General features: G+C 44.8%; 1 protein-coding gene and 1 pseudogene across 3 annotated transcripts in view; both read right to left on the bottom strand.

The window, feature by feature from the left end:
• Positions 1 to 23,829, bottom strand: part of BCAR3 (BCAR3 adaptor protein, NSP family member) — a 279,135-nt gene that overhangs the window by 175,045 nt on the left and 80,261 nt on the right. The gene's annotated exons all lie outside the window — the stretch shown is intronic.
• LOC134734120 (uncharacterized) lies at positions 16,814 to 17,593 on the bottom strand (annotated as a pseudogene).

Genomic DNA, 23,829 nt, shown 5'->3' on the forward strand with positions numbered 1-23,829 from the left:
AGACACCCATGATAACCTGCACATCCCTTTGTGATCCTTCTTCTATTGGTGGTTAGCTTCTTGGCATTTGTTTTTTTAACTGCTCTGTAAGCTCCTTGAGGCAGGGATGGTGCCTATCTGGCTCACTGTGGTGTTCCCCATCACTAGCAGAGTTCTAGACACATAACAGGGCTCAGTAGATATTTGCTGATGAAATGCAAACAATGTGAGTTTTAGGCCCTTTGGGTTTGGTGGATCTGGGCTTCTGGTGCCCCCTCTGGCCTGGTCAGAATGGGCCCGGACCTCAGTGTCAAAAGCTGAGTAGCAATCATCTACACAAATGCTCTTTCACGTGTGGAACCACATTCCAAAGCCTGGATTGTGGGATAATTTTCCATGTGATTCTCTGGATCTGACTGTCCGGATAAGGACCCTCCTCTCCTCCTCCCCCACTCCTCACATGGACTTCATTCAAAGCCATGAGCTCTGTCATAGCAGACAACATGGGATCATTTTGAGAACTTCCCAAACATCAGGCGCTTTTGCTTTTGGAGACCACATCCCATATAAAAAAATTATTACAATGTGCTCCACATGAAATAGAACATACGTGACCACATCAGGGTTGAGCTCAGATGCAGTTGGCTAGTTGGAATCATTTTATGTTTTGTAGACATTTAATTCAATTTATCAATTTTGATTCTGGAGTTTCCTTATTTTGAAAAATACATATAGTTTTCCAAACCTCAAAAATCTTTACAGGCCCATGAAAAGCTCATTTATCCATTTATTGCATAAAGTGGTCTTGAGATATTATTCTCAGAGAGAAAAGATGATATTTTGGGCCAAGGCAGCTAGCTTCCATGGCCTGCACCACCAAATAAGCTTCTAGCTTCCACTGGTAGGAGCCAAACTTCCTTAGGAGACTCAGATACAACTCTGAAGCACAGCATTTGGTGGCCTTCCTATGGATTCTGCAGGCAGAGCAGAGAAAGAACATTCCTGCCACCAGAATTGAGGGTTGTATCTATGAGTGGGTGGTAAGCCCTAGTTCCTAAATAAGGTATTTGGAATGAAAAACAATCCAACCAGACTAGTCACTGCACACTGACCACAGTGTGAAACTTGGAGCATCTGGGAGAGAGACAACAGAGAGCATGGTAGGAAGAAAGAAGAGCTAGTATAATTATTGAATTAAATTAAGAAAAAAATCATGCAATTCCATTTTAAAACAATAAATTGAACATTCAATTGTATGAAGAGATGTGATAAGAAGTTTATTTTTTTGTTGTTGTTTTTGAGATGGAGTTTTGCTCTTGTTGCCCAAGCTGGAGTGCAATGGCGCGATCTCGGCTTACTGCAACCTCTACCTCCTGGGTTCAAGTGATTCTTCTGCCTTGGCCTCCCGAGTAGATGGGATTACAAGCGCGTGCCACCACGCCCGGCTAATTTTTTGTATTTTTAGTAGAAACGGGGTTTCATCGTGTTAGAGGCTGGTCTCAAACTCCTGACCTCAGGAGATCTGCCCGCCTAGGCCTCCCAAAGTGCTGGGATTACAGGCATGAGCCACCATGCCTGGCCAATAAGGAGTTTAATTATAAAATATGCCAGACACTCTACTAAGCCCTACAGAATGGTAGACGTCCTCAAACTGTTCATGTATGTAGACAGAAATATGTGTGATTCCTTTGCATAATATGGTAATGGAACAAAGAACACCAGCAATAATTATGGGGGAATGGACAAGAAGACAGTAACTAATATGGCACTACGGGGGTCCAGGAAGATTTTACAGAGATGATGGCCTCTTCACTGGATTTTGAAGGATAAAAGAAATTATTTCAAGTGATAAAAGAAGGGAAAGAATTCACAGGAAAAGTAGGCAAAATGAGCAAAACTATGAAGATAAAAAATCATCATGGTTAACTCTCATCGAGTGCTTTCTATGTGCTGGGTTCTGTTAGGCTTTTGTATTTTATGCTACAGACTTTTCTGAAAGCATAGTCTATGGTCCATCTGCATCAGAATCATCTTACACATGTTGAAATGCAGATTCCAGCTTCTCCCAAGGCCTGTTGAATCAGAAGCTCTGGGATAGGGCTCTCTAACCTGAGTTTTAAGAAGCTCTCTAGGTGATCCTTTTACACACTCAAGTTTGAGAACCACTGCTAGAAGCCATTTAGTTATGTGACCATTTTTAAGTTGTGGAGTGCTGTGGTCAGATTTGCTTTTCAGAAAACAAATTTTTGAGCAATGTATGAATTGGAGAGGGGAAAGCCTCAAAGTGGAACAGTGGTGATCGTCAAAGTCTGGAGTAGAGAGATAGCAGTTGTACTGGGTTGAATGGTGTCCCCCAAGAAGTCCTGTCCACCCAGAACCTCAGAATGTGATCCTATTTGGAAATAGGGTCGTTGAAGGTGTAATTTAGTTAAGATGAGGGCATAGTGGATTTGGGAGGGCCCTAAATCTAGTAATTGATGCCTATATAAGAGAGAGGAGAGAGAGATGTACCTAGACACAGAGAGACACACAGGGAAGAAGCCATGTGACAACAGAGGCAGAGCCTGGAGTGATGCAGCTACAAGCCAAGAAATGTCGAGGATGCTGGCAATCAGTGGAAGCAAGGAAAGAGGCACAGGACGGTTCTCCCCTTGGAGTCTCCAGAAGGAATCAACCCTGCTGACATCTTGATTTTGGACTTTTGGCCTCCTGAACTGTAAGAATAAATTCATGTTGTTTCAAGCCACCCAGTTTGTGGTCATTTGTTACAGCAACCGTAGGAAGCCAATACAGTGGTATCAAGAGGCATTTCAGTGGCAAAATCATAAGGACATAGGGATCAGATTGGAGAAAGAGTGAGGTATGAACAATTAATTATTCAAAAGTTTCTGCTTGGGTGGCCAATGATGAAACTGTGCAATAATAGAGCATGGGCTTGGGGTAATTTTTTTCAAGATGGGCTCTTGCTCTGTCACCCAGGCTAGAGTGCAGTGATACGATCATAGCTCACTGTAACCTTGAAATCCTGGGCTCAGGTGATCCTTCCATCTCAACCTCACAAGTAGCTAGGATAAGCAAGCACAACCATGCCAGGCGTATTTTTTTATTTTTATTTTTTAGAGACGGGGTCTTGCTTTGCTGCCTTGGCTGATCTTGAACTCCTGGCTTGAAGCGATCCTCCTGTCTTGGCCTCTCAAAGTGCTGGGGTTACAAGCATGAGCCACTGCACCCAGCTCCTGGGCTTGGATTTAGAAGACCAGAGTTTAATTCAAGCTTTGAAATCTACCAATAGTAAGATGGTGGAACCTTAGTTTTTTCATCTTCAAAGTAGGGACAATATTACTCACCTCATAGTATTGTTATGAGGATTAAATGACAAAGCATCAAGAAATGTGCACATTCCTGACACTCAATACTTTCATGTTCATTTCCAAAAAGGGAAATTTAAAATGAAATGAAATTGAGGAGAATAACTTGTCTAACAGGCATTCCCAAGCCACAGTTACCACCTCAATGCACTCTGAGCCTACCCTGCAGGCCGGTGATGGAGCTAAGCTTGTGCTCCGCCCTCCCCTGCCATGGGTCTCAGTGCCAAGGATGAGCTGCACTGGGAAGGAATGCACAGAGGTCCCAGCAGAGCTGACCACAGGTCGGAGAGTCTCCGCCTGGCACTGGCATCTTCCATGGTGGTTAACAGCTTGCCTGTGAAGTCCCCATCAGAGGGCTGGGCAGGGCAGGGCAAGGCAGATCAGCAGCTAAGTCCAAGGAAGCCTGGTGGGAGATGCTGGTGGGGAGAGCACTGGTCTGGGAGCAGTTACAGTCATGAAGAAGCCAGTCCTGAGTCAGCCAAGACAGGGTGGGGTGGGGGTGCCAGATAAAATACAGTCTATCCAGTTAAATTTGAACTTCGTATTTATTATTAGCTGAATCTGGCAACTTTAGTTAGGACCCTTCAGGTGAACAAAGGATAACCTGAGATCCAGGGCCAGAGAAGAGGAACCGTGGGAAGAGCAGAGGGGCAAAACCTTGGCCTCTGTCCTCTGAGGATATGTTTTCCCGACCCCACCCAAGCAACTGGTGGAAAGGCACCTGGCACTGCCTCTAATCTCCTGGAATTCCCACCTTGACTTGCTGGACAATACTGAACGTTTTTCTTCCTCTGTGCTGTAGGTGTTAATCTCCCAGGTTCTGCTCCCTGGGTTTCAAGCTGTACAGCTGGGAAATAAACTTCCCTTCCCGGGAGAAATGGTTCTCTCTGGGTGGCATGGTTATATGACAGCTGCTGCATCCTTAGATGACCCCTACTCCAGTTAAGACGAGACATTTCAGAGCCACAGAGGAGCCTGTGAGATGGGAAATGCAGTGCTACTCAAGGATGGGAGAAAATTAGGGTTAAGTAGTGATTAGGATCAGTTAAGTGTTAATAGGAGGGGTGCCTAGATGTTCGTATCTCCCAAATTTAAGGACCTCTATATTTAAAAAATAACTAGTAATGAGTGATTAAAATCTTTATGTTTTAATCTTTTAATATGGTATTAAAATATTCTAAAATAAAAAATGACCAAAAATGTAGAGTGTCATCTTTGACCCAGTTAACCTTGCCTATAGAAATGTAGCCTCTTAGAACCATGCAGGGCCCTGAGCTGGAAGGATCCCACATCTGGTTTAATGCTCTGCAATTGCCATCTTGCAATTCTTAATAACTTTAGGATGAGGCCCTCCCTGCATGTTCATTGTGCACTGGGCCCTACAAATTATGTACTCAGTCCTGCCCTAAGGGGATGGAATATGCCTAAAAAATGAGTACAGTACATGGAAGAAAAGAGCTGGCCAGGCGCAGTGGCTCACGCCTGTAATCCCAGCACTTTGGGAGCCCGAGGCGGGTGGATCACCTGAGGTCAGGAGTTCGAGACTAGCCTGGCCAACATGGTGAAACCCTGTCTCTACAAAAACATAAAAAATTAGCCAGGCATCATGGCCCGTGCCTGTAATCCCAGCTACTCGGGAGGCTGAGGAAGGAGAATTGCTTGAACCTGGGAGGCGGAGGGTGCAGTGAGCCGAGATCATGCCACTGCACTCCAGCCTAGGTGACAGAGTGAAACTCCGTCTCAAAAAAAAAAAAAAAGAAAGAAAGAAAGAAAGAAAAAGAGCCTCCGAAATACCAGCCCAAATTTGATACGTGGTGGCACAAAATCACAACAGGAAGGCATTTTCATCTGGGGAGAAAAGTCAAGTCAATTCAGGCAGGTATCTTGTCACCCAGAAAGCTGCTCATGGTGACACCAAATGCCGACAACAATGGCTAGGTGTGTGTGGCATCCAGGCGTAGGAAACTCAGCATGTCCACAGAGATGTTCTTTCCCACAGACACAGGCGTTAACAGCACAAAGTCAAAGGGGCATGCTGTGGAGGGAGAGGCTTCCAGCCTCAGCCACAAGCTGGGCCATCCACTTTTAATTGCGCAGACAGCAGCCTCTAGATCCTCAGCCAGAGTCTCCCTGCAACCCTGTCCCATCAGCCTGTCAGGGTGTGTCCTCACAAAAAGACAGACTTGCTCAGTGGGCCCTGGGTGGGCCTGAACTTCCAGCAAGATGCAGGGAGACCGCTAACAGGAAGGGGTCCTTGAGCTTGTTGTCCACTCTGCTCACTCAACATTCTTTCCTTCTTTTGTCTTCTGCTTAGTGCTACCCTCACCCCACACACTGGCCCCTGCGCCTTCCAGCCCCCAAAACCCTGATGCATCTAGATTCCCACAGGATCAGTCGCTCAGCGGAGCAGAGGTCAGGGAAGAGGCGGCCTTTCCCATCCTTTTTGTTCTAGTCCAGCAGCCCGGCCTAATGTCTTTGCTATCTTAGGTGATAGGCATTAGGGACTGGCTGCTAAGCAGAGAAGGCAAGTGGGAAATTCAGCAGGGCGGGCTTTTTGTTTATTTCTAATAGGAAGTTAGGAATTACCCGAAAGCACTGGCTGTGTTTCCAGCCGACAGCCTTGTGTTCAGCCCTTAGATGCAAGCTCATTTGCCGACTTCCACATCCTCTGCAACCAGCTTTATTGACAACAGCTGCAGACGGCCAGGGTGAGAGCGTGGCTTTTTGCCTGTTTGTCTCTGAGCTAGAGTCCTTGCTTGGCTGACATCAAGTGACAAGTGCCTAAATCTGTTAGGTGGCTTCAGGAAGTACACTCAATGGAGCCAGAAATGTAATTTAGAATGTGGCACTTGAAGGAAGTTGTAACTAGCATCAGTTAATGGTAGGGGTTGGTGGTTGGGCCCCAACATCCCAATGACAGCAACGGCAGTAGGGCCCAGACTTTTATACCAGCTTGCAACTTGGGAAAAACATGCTGAATAATAACGGCCTATATTATTATTAATGCCTGATACCTCCACAAATCCATTACAGTTCAATATTAAGATCATGGACTCAGGTCAGACTGTTTGTGATGCCTCACTGTGACACTTGTTAACTCTGACCATGGGGAAGTTACTCTCTGTGCCTGGGTTGTCTTTTCAGTATAACAAAGATGATGAAAGTGACTACTTCATAAGGTTGTTGTAAGGATTAAATGAGCTAATATTCATAAAGCACTTACAATAATGCTTAGCACATAGCAGGTGCTCAATAACTGGAAGCTATTATTATTATTATTAGAGACGGAGTTTCGCTCTTGTCGCTCAGGCTGGAGTGCAATGGCACTATCTCGGCTCACTGCAACCTCCACCTCCCGGGTTCAAGTGATTCTCCTGTCTCAGCCTCTCAAGTAGCTAGGATTACGGGCACGCACCACCACGCCCAGTTAATTTTTTTGTATTATTAGTAGAGACAGGGTTTCATCATGTCGGCCAGGCTGGTCTCGTACTCCTGACCTCAGGTGTTCCAGTCGCCTTGGCCTCCCAAAGTGCTGGAATTAAGGCATGAGCCATCACACCTGGCCTTACTTTTTAAATTTAATCCTTGCAATGATGTGGTAAGGAATGCATATTGACAGATTAAAAACTAGCTCCAAAGAGGTTAAATCATTTGTCCATCTAACCCACATGGTGAGTGATGGAGTCTTAATTTAAATCACAGCCGACATACCTGCCTCCACCGCATGGTGCTTCAGTGTAGACAGGAGAATGGAGAGTTGTCTGGGTCTGGCATCTCCAACCAGTGTTCCTCACTCCTAAAATGTCCCTTTGAATTTATCCAGGGCACTGGAGAAGGGGAGGTGGGTGGTGCAGGGTATCAGAGTGAAGACATCTCTTTTGAAGAGCAATTTGCTAACCAGAAGACTTAGGAACAGGAGAATTAAGGTGAGGGATGTTATGCTTGCTGGATTATGCCTCCTGCTATAATCCAAAGAGCTCTCTGGAGTGAGAATTCAGCAAGCAGAGTTGCTCCACGTAACCACCAAAACTGTCTTTATAGTCTTAGGAAGAAAGTGGAAAACTACAGTTCAAAGTTTAAAGCAAGAGGCTTATTGACTCCTGAGTTGACAAGGTGCCAATAGTTTCTAATAATCTCCCAAATCTCAGTTAAGTGTTCCTCACACAGGCTGTGATTAAAACCCGCTACTCCCAGGGGACCCTGGAAACGTTCTCTCCGTTTGCCAGGTTCCATTTTCTCTAATTGGCTTGCGCACCTTGGTCTGCTTAAAATGGGATTTATACCCATTAGAAGCAGTTTTCTATCTACACAGATTTCATCCTTGTCGTCTATTTTTGGTGAACTCTTTCCCACGCTGAAATTAGTCTGGGAATAAAATTGCTGGTACTAAAAGTCTCTTGTGTTTAAAACCACTGACAAGACCTTCCTAGGTTTCTGCTGAAGTAGATTATTTTACAAATTGAAACAGGGGTCTTTTTTTTGTAAACCTACTATTTCAAAAACAACAAACAACAAACCCACATATAATTATTTCAGAAATGCTACCACACAGAAAAGAAATCCTCTTGCCAAAATGCCATCATATAAAGAAGGGAACTGAAGAAAGGACATGGGTTGAAATGCCACCTCTTTCATACTGAGTAGAATTGGAAAGAAAGTGAATATTCTGCTTAACTCCATAAGCCTTTTTTCAAATCATTATTTTAAAAAATGCAATCTATTTTATTAAATCATATGTATTGAACCATAAGCAGTCAAATTCTTTATATAGGTTAATAAAAATTATCTGATCAGTTTTTGGTATCAGAAAAAAATGTTGATACAGTGCTAAAGTGAATACAGTTGAGAGATTACTGGTTTGGGTAACAGAAGACCTGTGTTTTTAATTCAGGTGCTAGGTGTATTTAAAACGATTATGCTGTATATTTTTTCTTGAAACATTTCATCTAATAGGGAATGAGAAATAGACTATAAATTAATTAATTGCACTTTCTCAAAGTTTTATCCTCATGCAAGAGAGAAAAATTGAGTCCAGGAAAAAGACAGACCTGGAGGTGACCCTTCCAGATCAGTGGGCTAGTAATACAGGCAGAGCTTGAGAGTCCTATAAACAGCCCCGGCTGCTCCATAAATCTCACATATTCCAGCTTAGTTTCCACTGCTCTGGAGCACACAGCCTCTGCATTGAGAGGTTCATAAAAAATAAATTCATTTAAACTTACTGAATATTCCCTGTACACTGTTAAAACCTGGACCTCAAGGGAGAAAGTGCTGATACGGTTTGTCCTTGGACACTTGTCTAATCTGGATCTAAGCACATGGTGTTTTCCCAGGTTAACTCTGTTTGGAAAATGTTGTAGGGACTTTGCTGAGAGCACTCAATCAGCCAGGAAGTACAGACAAGCTCATTCTTACCCAGCTACTCCTAAGTACACTGACTACATTATTTGTTTATAATGTAAATAGGTATTTATTTAATGTGTCTCTTTGTATAAAGATCATAGATTGGTCTGTGTGCCTGTCATCTCTCAGTCCACATTACTGTTGTTTGTTTCTTAAAAAGAAAGGTTAAGGCTTAATGGTGCCAACAGTATGATATCACAATGTCACATAAAAGGATGCTAGGGAAGGGCATGGGGATGTGTAGTGGGAGGGGACAGGAAGTGCAGGAAAGACCCATGGATCTAACCTAGCCAGGCCTGATTAGCCTGAGGCCTGGGAGGCAGCAGGCTGTATGCAAGAATAGCCCCCACCACCCACACTGTACATTACAGTCACCCAGGGCATTCATATCTGCAATATCCCTTCACCCTGGCAATGGCCCTGTTAGGTAAGCATTATTATCCTCACTTTACAGATTGGAAAGCCAAAGCTCAGAGCATGATAAGAGTCTTAGTCACATTAGAATTTAATGGTAAAATCATTTATTTCCAATGGTGCTTGATTGCAGGGTTAGGCCCAGGTAAAGTATGAAGTTGGCAAGCTGTCCTGATCAGTCCCTTTCTTCCTCCTGAGGATACGTTTCAACAGGGGTAAATACCCATAAAATGAGCCTACTTTAGAGGTAGTCATATTGAGAAGACCATGTTGCTAATGTAAAGTGCTTCTCCAATAGGAGCACTTTACATTAGCAACAAAAAATGAGTACAAGAGAGAATCTGGGACCTTCCTTGGATCTCTCTCAGGCCACCAATCTGTATTGTATGATGAAGAGGCTGGCCCTTCTGCATACACAGGAGCTAGGGCCCTGCTCAAGGCAGAAGTAAGCTGGGTTTGAAAGCTAGAAGCATCCCCGAGCTTCCCTCTGGGTTCTCTCAGGCACATCCCATGAAATGTTTGTCTTTCCCACTGTACTGTCGATCATAAAGGGGACCAAGCCTGAGGCCAGCAGAAACCCCTGTCCCGCCTTCCTTAGCTCAGTTCTTTAGACCTCCCTCACTGACATGATTTATTGCTTTCATTAAACAGGATGCTCAGCCAAACGCAATGGGTTCATGTCTTCCCCACAAGGAAATCCCCTTAGGAAGAAAGCTGCCATGGTGTCTGAGAGAAGAAAGAAACTACAAATGAAAGAGATTTGCCCAAACTGCAGTTTCTCTTTCCCCTTCCAGGCCTTCTCTAATTTTACTTTGAGCTGGGCCAAAACCCAAAGGCATTTCTTTTTTACTTAATTATCTCCAGGGAACCATAACTAGAAATCAGGCAAGCACATGTCTGCCCTACCCAGCAGGTACACTCTTGTTGGATGGCTGGGGTCAGAAGTCTTATGGGTGACAGCAACTCTCTTTCCCACAGACAGACTCTTTCAAAGAGTCAGTGACGGGAAGTCTCCCAGGTGGAGCCCACCATGTGGGGCAGAAGCAGATTCTCCAAGAACCTGCTGGTTTGGCCATGTGACTGGGAGTGGAGGGAAAGAAGTGATGCTGCCAGCTTGGCTGTGCAGATGGGAGTTGGCAGTTGGATTCAGCCTCTGCCCACCTCCAAGGAGTTAGGTGCTTTGAAGACAGACGAGTTCACCCTTCAGCAAATGAACAGAGCCTTTATCAACAGCATTTGTGAGAAGAGCAGAGGGGCCCATGGCTCAGTTGTTTCCAGAATTGCTTTGTCATAGGCCCTTGTGATTATTCAGAAATTACCAAATGTTAGCTTCTTGAGCTGAAGTGTTATGCAAATTAAAGGTGGGAGATCAAGATGCTTTTATCTTTCTCCTACCCCTATCATCTTTCTTCTCCTCAATGAATCCCCTCTATCACCAGCACAATCAAATAAACATTCCATAGCCTCTTGTCTCTTGCTACGTGATATGCAGAAGAAAGTGTCCTGGATTCTCATCTTGTCTCTTCCAGGTGTTCATAACCAGGTGTGGGGTGGGGAGGCAGGGGTAGCAGGCAGGCAACCCTATCTACTTGTTCATTAGTTCCCCATCTGAAAAGTCAGGCTTTAACAAATTTTATGGCTGGGCGTGATGGCTCACACCTGTAATCCCAGCACTTTGGGAGGCCGAGGTGGGAGGATCACTTGAGACCAGGAGTTCAAGACCAGCCTGGTCAACATAGTAAGACCCCATCTCTATTTAAAAAAAGTTAAAAACAAAACCAAAAATATTTTACTCTGGGCATGTTTCTGGGGGAGTGTGATAAGTGAAAGTGCTTAGAGCTCTTCAGAAGATAGAAGCTTTTATTCACTTAAACGTAGTATTTGTGTGAAACTAAAGGTGAGACAGAGGCCTTGGGATGATAGAAGGCTGCAACTTGCATGAAAAATTCAACAGAAGCCTAATGCTTTCCTTGTGCTCTACTGGGTAAAAGGCAGCTGGCTGTGGATCAGCTCAGGGATTTGCAAGCAAGTGGGTAGGAAGACGTCAAGAGCATCTAACTTGCCAAGTCTTCTGGGACAGGCACAGAAGGGAGTGGCAGCAGCAGCCACCATCCCAGGTCCAAAGGAATATGGCTGGGTGCCAGTCCTGTCTAGGAGCTAGAAAGAGATGCACTGGGCTAAGATGCTACAAGGCTGTGCTCAATTCAAGCCTCCCACCCCAACCCTCACACCTCCCTCCAGCCTTTCAGGATGCCTCTTGAAGTAAACATTTGCAAACACTAGATGTAAAGTTGAGACTTTCTATGTTCTTAATCCTTAAAGAAAGAGAGCTTCATGGGTAGTTTAGAGTCTTAAAAAGAACACTAATACCTTTTGTGGAACAGAGCAACTTTCTCAGAGCAGCAGAAAGGGAGAGGCCATTACTAAATTTGTTCTCCCCACAGCCTCCGGGCATCCTCGAAGAACACAAGGTTTACCCAGCACGTACACCTATAAATGTAGTCAAGGCGCCCCAGGCTCAAAAACCCAACTCCACACCCTACCATTCTGTGCCACTCCTTAGTTTCGACTTTCTCTTTTGTTTTTCCCTTTGCAGTCAAATTGTCTTTAAAGGTGATCCACACTCTGTCTTCACTAACACAACTCCCAAACTCCTGAGATCCCTGGAGTCTGGCTTTTACCCCCACTTGCCCCTGAAAATGCTCTCCCACAGGTGACTGGCTACCTCCTAACTGTCAAATCCAATGGCTGCTCAGTCCTGCTCAAAGCCCTCTCTTCCCATGGCTTCTGCAACACTCCTACTCTTCTCAATCTCCTTTTATCTTGTGTCTTCCTTCTCTGTTTCCTTCACTGACTCTTTCTCCTCTGTCCCTTAAATTTTGGCTTTCCTCAGGGCTCTGGTCTTGGTCTTGTTTTCTTCATTCTTCATATTTTTAACAGACATTTATCACTTTATGGCTGACCAGCCATAAAGGTTTCTTCTTTATGAAACCAGCTCCCCCGTACCCCACTGACCAGCACCCATCTCCCTCTTTACTCTCCATTCACGAAGGGTTGCATCCTAATTGCCATATCCTTTCCTTCACCTAACTTGATCTCCAATTCTGTCATTTACCCATCCCCAAGAACTGTTTCCACCTAGAAGCTCTTAGCACTGTGCCTGACTCCATCCCTTGGATCAGATACTTTCATTATTAATGCCATTCCAGACTGGACTTCGATCGGCCATATTCAATGATCTTGTGATTTTTAATTACTGGCTCTTCATTAAAGGGAAATAGCCCCTTTGGTCACCATCTCTCTCAATATTATTTCTCACTGCACCAATCTTCTTTTGTCCTTACTGTCTGCACAATGAAAAGCACCTCAAATACTGACCTATATATTCTTATTGTCTGCACAATTAATAGCACTTCAAATACTGACCTATATATTTTTCCATAGTGTCGCATGGCCTGGAACTCTATTCTTGCTTGACATAATGTTGTATACAAACCTGGCTTGTTCATTGTGGACTGTATGTCTCAGCCCTCCAGCTAGATTGGGGTACATGGGAATAGGAACTGTGTCCTATGCTTCTTTTAACTCCCACAATGCCCAGCACAATGCTGAAGACAACGAAGGTGCTGAATCAACATTTGACTGGGTCCTCGAGTAGCCTCACCACCATAATGTGCCTGTTTAGTTTTAAAAACTAAATTATCATTAAGTTTAGAATTACAAGATGATCTCCATTAACTACAGGGCATTGTATAGGTCTCAAAGCAATGCTACTATATCCTTCAACAAAACAAATAATGGTATGTGTGTGGTGTGTGTGTGTGTGCATGCGCACGCGTGTGTGTGTGTGTGGTAATTGCATATTAATCTCTCACTATGGCTTCCAGAGCCACTAATGAAGAACATACTTGGGTTTAAGTTTTGGTTAATGTTTCTTCATGGTTCTCCTTCTTATTACCCTTCCCTCACAGTATTTTAAAAAATATAAATCATGGGCCGGCCGAGGTGGCTCACGCCTGTAATCCCAGCACTTTGGGAGGCCGAGGCAGGCGGATCATGAGGTCAGGAGATCGAGACCATCCTGGCTAACACGGTGAAACCCTGTCTCTGCTAAAAGTACAAAAAATTAGCCAGGCGCAGTGACAGGAGCCTGTAGTCCCAGCTACTCGGGAGGCTGAGGCAGGAGAATGGCATGAACCCGGGAGGTGGAGCTTGCAGTGAGCCGAGATCGTGCCACTGCACGCCAGCCTGGGTGACAGAGCGAGACTCCATCAAAAAAAAAAAAAAGAAAAAAGAAAAAAGAAAAGAAAAGAAAATCCAATCTCTAGAAACCTAAATTAACAAAACTGAAACTAGGAAGTAAATTTGCACAGGAGTCTTTACTAGGAAATTCCCCATTCTCACATTACTCTCAAGTCAATTTAAAACAGACTTAAAGTATAAATGTTTAATTTCCACTCACCAAATCAGGAACACAAGTATTACGTAAAGCAAACTGCACCTGCACAAATTTAGTAATTTTATACTCTTAAAAATCTTCGTTCTTGGTATTTGCTCAGTGAGTAATTTGCTTAAAGATGATCTTGATCTTTTTTTTTTTTTTTTTTTTTTTGCTTCTCCTGCTTTGGTTGAAATGTTTCAGCTTAAAGATATATGATAAATGGGGATTTCCTTGTCTTAATATGAGGCACCAGAATTGGTCTCAGTTGAAGGAATTTGTACTACAATTGAGCAAAGATTATTCTTTCAACTCTCCTTTGATATTTGGCACCAGACCAAAGAATCTAAAATTAGCTGCCTTCAAGAATCCAGGTGTGGGCTAAGTGGAAGCAATTCAGTTTGGCCCAGGAAATCACAGTTGTTCAAAGAGCAAATAGAGTTCTGATCAGACTGCTTCCTTCACTAAAGCCAACTGCTCAGGACTGCCTCCTTCAGCAAGGAACGGAAAACCACCGCATTTCAGGCACCGGGGAGGGCATCTGGTATAAACTCTTCATCTTGTAGCTCAGGGGAATGAAGTGGTGGCCTTTCTGAGGCTGTTTCCACATCTGCAAAATGGGATTTTGCTACCTGTCCTGCTCGCCACTCAAAGGCACTGTGAGGATCAAGTGAATGGGCTTTTGAAACAGTAAACATTCTGTAAGCATAAGGCATTATTATTTTCTATAGTCACTATGACGGTTTTAAAATTCTTTAACAGTCTTCCCATCCAGAGCTGCCTTCTCTTTGAATACAGACAGCTGACCTTAGAGACTCACTTACAACCAACAGAATGCCACAACTTTCTGAGGCTAGGTCAGAAAAGGTGATTCTGCTTCTGCCTGGTTCTCTTGGGACACTTGCTCTGGGAGAAACCAGGCACCGTGTTAGAAGTCTAACTACCCTGAGACCGCCATGCTGTGGGGAAGCCACACAGAAAGGCCATGAGTAGGCCCTCTGGCTAGCAGTCCTAACCGTCGAGTCCCTCCCAGGTCAGGCTTAAGACATGTGAATGAATGAGCTTTGAGGCGATTCCAGGTTCCAACAGTCAAAATACCCTGGATCTTTACCCTTCCCAGATGATGCCCCAGATATCGTGGAGCAGTGACAAGTCCTCTTTGCTGTGCCATTTCTGAATTTCTGACCCGCAGAATCCATGAGCTTGATAAAAAATAGTTGGGGTTTTTCTGCCACTAAATTTGTGCTGTGTGTGATGCAGCCATGGTAATCAGAACAGTCACACTGGGTAACAATGACCATGGTGACCAAGAAACACCACCAAACACCAGGCACAGCGGCAAGCCCTGCACACTCACCTCCCTTCATCCTGACCAGAACTCAGGGAGGAAGTCATCATTTTCCCTTCACACAGCGAGGAAACTGAAGACCAAGAGGCTAACAACTTCAGTTCCATGGGGAGGAAGTGGCAGAGCTGGGGCTGATACCTCGGCTTGGCTTAACTGCAAAGCCCACCCCTAAGCTGCAGCTGACTCCTCCCACGCAGTGGGTGACAGGAAGACTCTCAACATAAACCTCTGGACTTCCACTCTGACGGCCTTTCCCTTATGTCCTCATCTATTTGGTTCCCCTGGTTCCTCTCTTTTCCCACTTGCTACCTACAATTCCCTTTTTTCAAAAAAGGAATGAAGCCTCTGCATTTTCTGACCTGGGTAACTTTACACCTGGTACCAAGCTGGCCTGGTATCACCAGAGAGGTTTCCAGACTATGGCAGCAATCCTGCCATGCCTTGGGCTCAAACAGCCATGCAACTTCACCTCAGAAGCCCTGCTTTGCCTCATAAACCTTGGGCAAGCCCATCGGACCTAGTTTTCTTCTAAACTGCAGGGAGAAAATATCAGATAATTCACAGAGCAACTCATTTACACATTCCAATCTCCAAACATGCTGTATCACCACTTTCCTCTTGGCCCCCAGAGCCATTAGCACACTTGTGACAAATTATCTAGAAGATTCTCCACAGGCTGGTGCTCTCACCCAGCCCCACAGGCTGGCAGCCTCCAGACTGCTCCAACACAAGGGCGTGTGGCTGGGGCTGCTGCCCTGGCAAGGCCTTCCCAGCCTGGCAGGGAACAGCCATGCCAGCTTTGGCCCTGGTATCTGTGGACGCCCTGGGTTACAGATCCACCCATATGACCCAGATAGAAGCATGTGATTTTGAATGTCTTTAGGAACACAGCTGAGAATGCATCTCTTTGCTGTGCACTTGAAGGTTTGCTTTGGCTTTTCACATTTATTCCCTGGGCAGTACCACCTGCACACTCATTTCATCCAGCTCTCACCCACCCAAACCTCAGATACTTCTTGCTGGCAAGAGGCCACCCTCTTCAAAGACAGGCATGAAAGAAGCTGGGCACTTACTCCTCCACTTAAAACTGTCACTACCACAGAGTGTGAAGGGAGCTGGTTTGTCCTACATTGAAATCTCCCGTAGAGGCCATTTCTGGTCTCCTGTCATGACTGTGATGCTCCTAAAAGGGTTATGACTACCCAACCAGCCCCTCTGCATTAGGAATGGCCCCAGAGCTCATGGGTAGGGAGCTGTGAGGTTTCTCCTTCCCAGGCTAGGGCCAATTCAAGTCAGCAATGAGCATCTACCTGGGCATTGGAAATACTAAGATGCATAAAACAAATTCCTGCCCCCACCCATGGTTGCAGACATTTGTCCTCAATCTTGACTTTCAGTTGTGCCATCATATGTCAATCGGTTGTGAAGTGAGTCATAAGTAATTTGTTATCAATAATAGGAAGCACCAAAGGTTTGAAATAGGAGTGCATTCAAAATAAGAGTGAGCAAAGAGTGGATTCATGGGTATGCATACGATATCATTGCTCTCATTTGCATTCGGACACACTTTCTTTGATGAAGGAAAAAGTGTTGGAGAGGGGTGATCTGAGCTGTGTGACATTTGTGAGTGTTGTCTGTGAGCCCAGTGAAGGCAGGACATTGGCTTGATCCACACATGGCCACACTCCGTAGCTCTAACAAAGAGAGTGCTTCCTTCACCATTTCTCATAGAGAAGGAACTAAGCTTGACTTCTGCCTTTCAAGAAAACAGAAAAAGCAGTCGAAACTGTTGCCTTTTGACTCTGGCAAGATTTGTTTGTTGTTTGTTTAGGAAGAGAAGAGTGCACTGGTTATAGCTATGGCAATATTTTTTATTACTGCGGGCTTCACCTCTCTATTTGATATCTCACAGATGGCCTGTGATGAATCATGTGACGCACAGTGCTAAGTTAATCTCTTTAATGATATTAATGCTATTTACTTGTATTGTGCTTTAAAATTGCAGTTTAAATGTGAACATTTTTGCATTCATTGACTCAGGTAGGTTCAACTTTAAGAACCTTTGAAGTAGGTCTTATCTCTACCTACTGTGAAGAAATAATCTCAGAGAGGTCTTGCTCAAAGTCTATAGCAGGTGAATGACAGAGCTGCGATTCAAATCCAGATCATATGTTTCCAAGCGGTGTTTTTGTATTCTACTCAGGCTGTGTTGCACCCAACTTCATAACAGTGAAGAATAAAGATGCAGCTACACTTTCAACGTTGACACCTCAAGGAAATGTGGCCAGTTTCATATTGTTGGATGGGATGTCTCGCTGGCTCAGAGAAGCCTATCTCTTGGTAGTGGAGACACATCAACCTCTCTCTCCTCGGTCTGTCTTCTTGACTTTGTCTAGTGAGGCAGCCACTCTGCAGAATTTCATCTGCTTTAGGTATGCAGACCCTGTACTGCATGAGTGCATATGCACGCGGGTACACACACACACACACACACACACACACGGGACTAGGACTATTCCAGACTTGGCAGGGGGAAATACTTCCATTAGGAACTTTAATGGGGAGCTCAACCCACTGACTGCCTGAGAGCCCAGAAGTGTCATTTCTGACTATCTAAAGACCACAGCACCTACTTGCTGCCATGGTTGGCTGCTGGGCTGGTTTTGGGGTTCTTTTGCATTATGGGATTATGGGTACTTTAATGTGACTTAAATCACAGGAAATTTTGCAGAGAAGAGCAGATAAGAAATAATCCCACAACCTTGCTCCCTTCCCCCAACACACACGTACACATACACGCACACACACAAACACACACACACACCTTTCTGGAGCCCTGCACACCTACAGCAGGCACTGGCTCTGTGACTAAGATGCTCCTCCCAGGGAGTCACCTTTGGCAGGTGCCCGGACTGTGACATGGGCCACTGAACTGCTCATCATTCGTCTTTCAAAGCCAAGGACTTTTCACCCCTCAGCAAAGTATTTCTCAATCAAAATGCTTATTGAACTTAAAACTGAATGGCCATCTAAAGGGTGGGACTAGCACTCCCACAGTCGAAGAAATGAAACTTTTGGCTTTGCTGATGCTGAGTCTTGGCTCAAGGTTCCAAGGCTGGATGAAATTCCGCCCTGTACTTGCAAACATTTGCAGAACTGCTCAGTCAGCCTTCCGGGAAAACCATGCCCACATCCTACTGGATTCCTCTAGCTTTGGTGTTGTCAACACAGAGATCACTGAGAGTTTAACTCCAAATCGCAGGCCTCCATTCTTCCCTGAACACAAAGGGCAAGAGAGAGAGAGTAATCAGATAACAAGTGATGAAATTATGGTTTTCAGTGGAAATGCCTTCCATTTCTACAGCACTTCATCTTTTTGGAGAGCTTGCATAATATGATTTGACCCACACAACATATCTCAGAGGTGAAATTGAGCCAGACTTTCTTTTTTATCTCCATTGTGCAGATGAAGAATCAGAAATATATACAGTCAATGATGACTCACATATATGGCAGTGGTCCCATAAGATTATAATGGAGCTGAAAAATTCCTGTTGTCTAGTGATGTCATAGCTGTGGTAACATCGCAGTGCAGTGCATTCCTCACATGTTTGTGGTGATGCTGGTGTAAACAAACCTATTGCACCGCCAGTCATAGAGAAGCCTAGCACTTACAATTATGTAGAGTACACCATAATTGATAATGATAAAAAATGACTATGATACTTGTTTATGTGTTTATTATACTATAATTTTATGTTATTTTAGAGTGCACCCCTACTAAAAAAAAAGTTAACTGTAAAACAGCCTCAGGCAGGTGCTTCAGGAGGTATTCCAGAAGAAGGCACTGTTATCCTAGGAGAGGACAGCTCCATGTATGTTGCCCCTGAAGACCTTCCAGTGGGACAAGATGTGGAGGTGAAACACAGTGATACTGATGATCCTGACCCTGCCTAGGCTGAGCCTAATTGTGTGTGCTTGTGTCTTAGTTTTTAACAAAAAAAAAAACTTAAAAAGTAAAAAAATTAAGTAAAAAAATTTAAAAATAGAAAAAAGCTTAACAAATATGAATATAAAGAAAATATTTTTGCATAGCTGTACAACATGTTTGTGTGTTAAGTGTTATGAAAGAATCAAAAAAGTTAAAAAAATTAAAATATTTATAAAGTTAAAAAGTTAATGTATTATTGAAGAAAGAAAAATAAAGTTTTAAAATAAATTTAGCGTAGCCTGAGTGTACAGTGTTTATAAAGTCCTCAGTAGTGCACAGTAATGTCCTAGGCCTTCACATTCACTCACCACTCACTCACTGACTCACCCAGAACAACTTCCAGTAATGCAAGCTCCATTCATGGTAAATGCCCTATAGAGGTGTACCATTTTAAATCTTTATATTGTAGTTCTACTGTATCTTTTCTATATTCAGACATGTTTCGGTATACAAATACTTAGCATTCTGTTACAGCTGCCTACAGTGTTCAGTACAGTAACATGCTGTAAAGGTTTGTAGCCTAGGAACAATAGGCTATACCCTATAGCGGAGGTATGCAGCAGGTTATACCATCTTGGTTTGTGTAAGTGCACTTTATGATGTTTGCACAATGATAAAATCACCTAATAATGCATTTTTCCAAATGTATCCCCATCATTAAGCTACACATGACTATATATAAAAAGATATAGAGTGAAGAGGTATGTGTGTGTTGTGCGTGTGCGTGTGCATGTGTGTGCGTGCATGTAAAGGAAGGAAACATTTAATCACTTAAAATTATCTAAGATAATATCTGACGACAGGGACTTTTGTATCATTTAAATTTTTTGTCGTGTCCCATCTCGAGGTTATCTGGAGTCACACTGACTCCAGGGCTCAAGCCAAACAGAGTGGAAATTCCCACAGCAGGAGCCAGCTTGCTACTGAAGTTCACCTGCCCTTGACAAGTAAGAGTGGGGAGAATACATCCCTAGTTTCATGGGCTTTTGTGGCTCTCCTGTCTAGAGCCTCTGACAATTTCAGTGAATTGTGGAGAACTGCCAATGGCACAGACAAAATGCACAGAACTGATAAGCGGGATTTGAGAGTGATCTATAACCTAAAAGAACGAAATTAAGCTGCTCTTTAATTGCATGCAGTGGTCTAGAATTGTTTTCTTTCCCCTTTGTGTGTTAGTGCCCTTGGTGGCTTGGGTTCCCCTTCTTTTAGAAAACAATGGTTGGCCCAGGGTCACCCAAAGGCTGTTATTGGAGTGCTCACTCTTAACCCCTTCCCAAGCCATTGTATCTCTGTAATACTACTCCCTGGTCTAATAATCAACACCCCACCATCTCAAAGTCATCCAGAACCCTCCTTTGCACGGGACACGAATGGCTGGTGCTTCATGCCAGGAACCACCCTGGTGACTAACTGAAGAGCCCAGCACCACTTTATGTTATACAAGTTCTTGTAAATTTTGCATTTCATTTCTCCTATTCTCTGGGATCTCTTATAAGGTGGGGGAAAAGCTAATAAAGCAAGTCAGTATATGTGCTAATTTTCCAATTCCAATTAAAATGGTTATAAAACATTTTTAAAAATTACTTTTGAACAAAAACCTTAACAGAAACTGAAGGGGCCTTGGTTAGTTCCTAAGAGGCAATATTCCATTTGAAAAGAAGTGTGTCTGTGCCCATTGTCCATGCTCCATAAGGAATACTCCAGGGAATGCCCAGGTGCAGCCTCTGGGAAGAGTTAGAGTGATTTTTGGCACCAACAGCACTCAGAGAGTCTCATGGCTTTGATGACTAGTCCCTGGCATTCCTATGGCTGCTGTGCCAAGTGCTCTGTAATGGTTATTCCCAAATGTGAGGGTGCCTGGCCTTACAAAATTTACACTCTAGGCTTCTAGAGTTGCCTGGAATGGGACAGGCAGAGATGCTGAGCTGGACTGGCCTCTTTAGAGTCAGGGAGGGGTGGGGAGGACCTGCAGGCATGTCTCCTGACTAGCTGCGGTTCCAGTTCAGCTCCCACAGTAGGAAAGTCTCTGCCGGTTGGGGTCTGTTCTGGGTCTGATGGGCAGGTTAGTGTGTTTAGCCTCTGGAATCCATGTTGAGGTGCAAAGAGGAAGACCTTCACTCCTGTCTTCTGTTATAGTGAGGAGTGGTCTTCCAAAAGGGGCACACAATCATGGGGCCTGGGGGCTGAAGCCCGGCCAAAGAAGTGGGGCCAGGCCTACCTGATGACCTCTCTCCTCCACACCCCTCTTCTCCCACAGAGGAGTGGGGCAGACAGCAGCTCCCCCCATTTTCTGTTTTCTCTGATGTCCACTTTGCGTTCACATCTCATTCCACTGAGACAGCTGCTGGGAAGTCTCGCTGCACCAATTCCCAGGCCAACTTTCAATGGAGAGAAGCAATGACTGGGAGGGAAGTTTGCCTGGGCAACAAGGAGTAAGATCATTTTGCAATAGGTGTTTCATTAACTGTTGTATAAACAGTTGACCCTTCAGCGAGCATCACAACTCCTCTGCACTTCTTTTTTTCTCCTCTTCCTTCAATTGGGAAAAGGCAATCAATCCTGCATGGGTTGCAGAGGGCAAGGCAGTCATCCTCCACAGTCAACTCTTCCTCCTCTGGGTCATTCGTTCATCACCCTCCTAATCTCTTGGGTCTAGTCTCCAGGCATTGCTTCTCCCACCACACAGCTTCCTTGCTGGTGTGAGTGCAGCCTGCAGAATGCACATGCTGGCCTCTGCGCTGGCAGCCTCTTGCCCATTATTTCTAAGTGCCATGGGTCAGGTTGTCTGCGAAACAGACTTTGAGAAGGAAATTTATGTGCAAATGTGCTCTTGGGAACAATACCCATGAGGGAGAGAAAGGAGGCTCGGACACAAGGTTGAGTAGTGCACAATTGTACTAGAGGCCTCAACTGATCTCACGGGGAGCTCTGAAGCCAAGTTGGCCCTTCAGAGATATCTTGAATGGAGGGAAAGGAGGAGCCCTTGGTACTGTTGCATTGTCCACTTGTGCCTGGGGCATGTAACCTTTGGGAGGCAGCTCCCATTGGCTGAGGGCGACTCCCAGGGAAGGACCCATCAGCAGGCAGCACTCCTGAAATCAGGAGGACTAGTGTCTTGGTTCATAAGGGAGATGAGGGCAGCCTCTCTAGCATTTGTTCCTGTCAGAGACCAGAGAAAGAGGAGTATAAAGCTGTGGCCTCTGGTCTGCACTGCTCTAGGTCAATGCCTTGGCCTGATCCATCAGGATACAGGGCCAGGGGAGGACAAAGAAGAGTTTCCAGGGAGCCCTGCCAGTGGCTGGAAAAGAACAAGTGTCAGCCGGAAGCTGCAGGGCAGACCCAGTGTGAAGAAGAACTGGCTGCCATCTTTTAGATGGAGTCCGGACAACCAGCTTAAGCCTAAGAGGAGAGCTCCAGTGCAGACAAAGAGTTGGTCTGGAAAACACCCCTAATCGGGAACCAGTTCTACGATGGTCTAAATCTATGACACTTTCACTAGATTCCCAAAGGTGATTACAAACTTACTCTGCTTTGCACTTCCTAGTGTATGTCATTTTTAAAGCATAGCAGACTCATAGGCACTGGGTGAGGAGAATAGCTGAGAAATGTTCTTGGGAACTGAGAAATACTGACCAAAGCTAGGAGTGATGTCTGCCTATCAGCGTTCACCAAGTCACTTTATCAGGTCCAATGTGGTTCTCTGCTCTTTGTTCACTGCCTGGGCATCATTGCCACCTATCTTTATTTTTCTATTGCCTTTTGGGAGGAGGGACAGTGGGTGGCAACTGAGGAGAGGCTGTTTGAGAACCGAATAGGAGAAAAGTCCGGCTCTCTGCACTGTGAACCTTTCTCAGGCCATCGGGGGGGGGGGGGGGGGGGGTTGGCCAGATGCCAGGGAATGGTGGAAGGTTCTGGGCCTGCATTCCCTAGCCAAGAGCATTCAGTGTATAACTCTTAGCACCCTGTTACCCCTCTCCCAACACTATTATGCAAAATTAGGTGTAACCCCAGCCAGTCATTATCCCCAAACTAACCTCACAAGCATACATCACAGGCTGATGCAACCCACAGCCTGCGGCACAGTTAGCCGGCCCCTGACAACAATGTTTAAAGTGTGGCCAAGGGTGAAATATTGCCTCACTGGTCTGAAAAGGCTTTTGCCACCAACAAAGAACCATTATGATAACAGGAAGGCACTGAAAGCTAAGCATAGTATAGACAGGAAAGATCTCTCTTTCTCTACCCTTCACGAAAAAGAGAGAGGTTTTTAACCCTCCAGTGTCCGTCTAATTTCCTAAGTAACACAGGCCAAGGGTAACTGCAGCTCCACACTGAGCTGGGCATTCAGGAGGGGCAGGAGCAGTTCTTGGCTGGAAGGCTGCCTGCCAGACGGCGCCAGAGGTGGCACCTGGGTGTGTTACCAAGTGGCCTCTATGGGTGCTAGCGGAAGGAGTGTGTGGAGCAGAGACGGTGCCACTGGGGCCTCACAAGCAATTTTTGTTTTTTAAGTTTCCTGTTTTTTCTTCATTTTCATGCCAACTGCATCAATCAAACATTTAAATAACCAAATGACAAATGTTGCTGGAAAGCCCGCTAGGTACCTGTCAAGCACCACACTAAATGATTCAGGGGAGAGAGGGAACACACCTGCCCTTGCATTATTTGGAAGAAGATAATACACATAAGAAAGAGAAAATGATAGCCTGATGACCAGCCATGAGCACACCAGAAAGCCACACAGGAGGTGCTGCTGAGGTCCAGGGCTGGAACAGACCAGTGGCTCATTTTTCCTTTTAGGTCCCACTGTCTACCATGGTCCACGTGGACCATCAGTCACATGCCTTGCTCCTCTCTGGTCTCAAAGGTGGCATGAAATGGAAATACGGTC

The sequence above is a fragment of the Symphalangus syndactylus genome, chromosome 12 (genome assembly GCF_028878055.3).
Source record: "Symphalangus syndactylus isolate Jambi chromosome 12, NHGRI_mSymSyn1-v2.1_pri, whole genome shotgun sequence".
NCBI classification, from domain to species: Eukaryota; Metazoa; Chordata; class Mammalia; order Primates; family Hylobatidae; genus Symphalangus; species Symphalangus syndactylus.